Here is a 3,741-nt window from a genome sequence, read left to right as displayed (position 1 = left end):
CCCTCAACAAATTGAGTTGCATCCTTTTTCCCAATCCGCTCATCAAATTGAGTTGCAGGCTGCAACCTTTTCTTCCCGTATACATCAAGCACACTTATGCCCATATTTGATTTTGCCAATTTCTCATAATCCCTTCATCTAATCGTGTTGCAGGTTGCAAGTTTTTCTTCTATACCCTATGCTTGCTTGGCCCAGGTTGAATTGAAGTTCTGCCCTCTTCAAGTAAGCACGCCTTGTTATGCTTTTCTTTTTTTTTTCTTTGATTTTATGGTTAAATTCAGTATTTTGTTGCTTGATTTAAGGTGTATTGTTTAAACTAATGAGGTTTGCATTTTCTTAAATTAAGCATGTATGTGAATCCGATATGAAAACTTGAAGAAAAACTACCATCAATAATGGTAACACTAACAACTAAAATTTCTTACTACTTCAAGATATTGTTGCATGCATTAGATTAATCTTATGTGATTAGGTAAAAATATAGAAACTAATAAATTATTTATCTTGTAATTAATAATCTTTAAAGTTTCAACATTAAATATTACCTATAATAGCAGGTTACCATTTTTATTGATTTTAATTAGTATTATTTTTATTTACACATGTTCTATTACTATTGGATATTAAAACAAAGTATGGTACTTTGATTAAAACAAAATAATCATAGAATAACCCTAATCTTTGTTGAAACACCTTTTCCACAAGATTTTGATTTGACAAAATCATCCATGATTAAGAGGCAATTAAATTTAGATGCTTTGATTTAATTGTACTAATATGTTTGTTAAATATTGAGTGCAAAAATATATAAAGTAAAGACTGGACAAAAGTCAGCAGCACAAACAAAGCTGAGTAGAACGGAACTCAGTATGACAGAATGAAAGCTGAGTGGAGTAGGACTCAAAAGCAAAACGAGGCTGAATAAAGTTGAAGACTTCTTCAGGAGAGGTTAAACAGAACGGAGCTGACCTAGAAGGAACTCAGCATGAACGTTGAATATCCGAAGAGAACAAACAAAGCTGAGTGACAGTCAGGACAACATGAAGAATCCGTTCACTAAAGGACAAAGTCTGCCAATCTTCTGCACCAATAATTGGAACCTCGAAGACACCTAAAAGACTAATTCCAAGAGTCATGGGACGTTGGATTATTGGAAACAGACAACTGGCACAAAAAGACAAGCCAGACGTAAGAAGACAAAACTGTCGCCTGAAGAAAACAGTGAAAGGGAATGGCGGAGCAGTCTGAAGACTAACCAGAAATTGTTCCCCTAAAGAGCCGTTTTGGTGTTAATGGTAACAACAATTCAAAGGATCCAAATCTGCAATTTCCTTCTATAAAAGGACAATGAAGAACCTTGGATCTGCACCGAAGCATCAAGAGAAAAATATAAAGAGAGAAAATCTTGAAAGCACTCAAATACAAAAGGATCTTACACCCACTTTTCTATTCTCTGTGTAAATGCTAGATTGATTGTTGTGTAATCATCTAAAGTGTTCTTTAGCATAAAAAGAACAAGTGTGTGATCAATAGGAATATTGAGAGTGTTAAGCTGAGTGCTTGGTTGTAAGCATTCAGTGGTAGAGAAATCTAGGTGCTGGGTTGTAGCACTGAGTAGGAGTTGAGTAGACGAATAGAGGAAAGTACTCTTGCATATTCAACTGCCTTGTAATTGGTTTGTGCTCTACCGTTAAAGAGCTCAGTATTGGATTCAAAAAGCCCGGAGGACTCTGGGGACTGGACGTAGGCAGAGAGGCCGAACCAGGATAAGTGATACTGAGTAATCTCTGAACTCTCTCTTATATTGTATGTGTTGTTTGCTAAATTTACTCAGCATATAAATTGGCTAAGCTGACCTTGAGTAAATAAGTGGTGCTGAGTTAGAAGCTGACCTCCAAGAGTGCCAATTCTCAACTCACGAGAAAACAACTTTAGTCAACATCTGACTAAAGCTGTCTTCAAACATATCTCACCAAGCTGACCAAAAGCAGAGTTAATAAACTCTCCAAATTACTTCCAGTCAGCTTAATTAAAACGTGAAAAAGTTATATTAGTTCCTAACCCCCCCTTTGGAACTAATTATCAGGGACCAACAATCTTCAATTCTATTATTAAATAACAAAAATATGAAAAACAAATTAGAACCAACTGATATTTTTATGTAAGTTGATACTTTTGGTTCTCGGTTTTGGATTCGAATATATAAAAACTGACAGTGTTAGTTAACCCAACCGTTTATATTATTATTTATATATTTCCAATAAAAATATCTATTATATATTATAAACTTAAAACTTTTTTATATTAATATGTATATCATTATATGTATAGGAAGAATTTCTACTCAATTAATTATACGAGTTCAAACACGAGTTATCAGGTTACTTCTTGAAACGTAGATTAATGTTGAGTAGGCATCGGAAGAACTCATATCACGGACTTGTATTACCGGTAACGTTGTTCCCACGCCAAATTTATTATGAAGAAAGAAGGATTAATCCACGATCTAAGAACGAAGTCTCCTTATAGTGAGAGAGGGGGGGGGGGGGACGATGAATCCTACAGAGAGGGAGAAAACTTTTGTTCTCTTGATTCTTATATGTTTATGTCTAACATAGGCCTATTTATATATAGATTAAAGTTTCCTTATTCCATAATGATTAGACAATATTAATCCTAAGTCAACTAATATTCTAACTTGTTTGTTAGACTAGTATTCTCATTAAATGATAAGTCTGAAACGTAGAAACTTAGAAATGTAGAAACTTAGACTAGTATTCCATAATGATAAGTTTCCTTATATATAAATGTCCGGACTGTGAAACGTAGAAACTTGAAATGTGTAAATGATAATCCTTTCCTCCAACTTCATTCCCTTCACCTCCATCCCTTTCATCATAATTTAAATTCGCTTATCTAGTCTGTTGGTCCCGTGTAACGTGATAGTATTAGTTCCAAGGTGGGGTTAGGAACTAATTAAACTTTTTACTTTAAAGGCTGACTTATTTTAATTTTAATACTGTTACTCAGTTTCTAGGTCAGCGCTGCTGAGTGTGTTTTGCGACAGCTTTAGTCAAATTACTAACTAGAGCTGTTTCAGTTGTGAGTTGGGAAGCAACACTTAAGTTAGTTTCCAACTCAACACTCGGATTACTCAGCTTCAGCGTGTACAGGTTATTTTACTAAGTAATGTTAAGCAAGCGATACATACATAAATATATCAAGAGAAAGGGTTAGAAGTTACTCAGCAGACTTATCCTGGTTCGGCCTCTCCGCCTACGTCCAGTCCCCGGAATCCTTCTGAGCTTTTTCAATCCTCTATTGAGCTCTTTAAAGGTAGAGCACAAACCTTTTACAATAGCAACTGGGTATGCAAGAGTATCATCCTCTATTCGTCTACTCAATCCTATCTACCACTGAATACTATAACCGAGTACTCAGCTTTTCTCTACCACTGAGTACTATAACCGAGTACTCAGCTCCTCTAACCTTTTACAAATGATACAAGAATTGTTCTCACTTAATGAAGAACACTTTAGATGAATAAAATCACTCTAAACTTTTACACAATGATTGGAGTTTGGTGTAAGAGCTTGCTTTTTCTTTTCAGACAGCTTCTATTTTGGATTTTGCAAGTGAATTGACTTAGTGAAGATTTGCTTGTCTGTCTGTTTCTCTTGTGTTTAATCCAAGTGATGAATTGGTCTTTATATAGTGATCTTTGGGGCGTCAATGATTTGA

The sequence above is a fragment of the Euphorbia lathyris genome, chromosome 10 (assembly GCF_963576675.1).
Source record: "Euphorbia lathyris chromosome 10, ddEupLath1.1, whole genome shotgun sequence".
Classification (NCBI taxonomy): domain Eukaryota; kingdom Viridiplantae; phylum Streptophyta; class Magnoliopsida; order Malpighiales; family Euphorbiaceae; genus Euphorbia; species Euphorbia lathyris.
Note: the sequence above shows the minus strand (reverse complement) of the source record.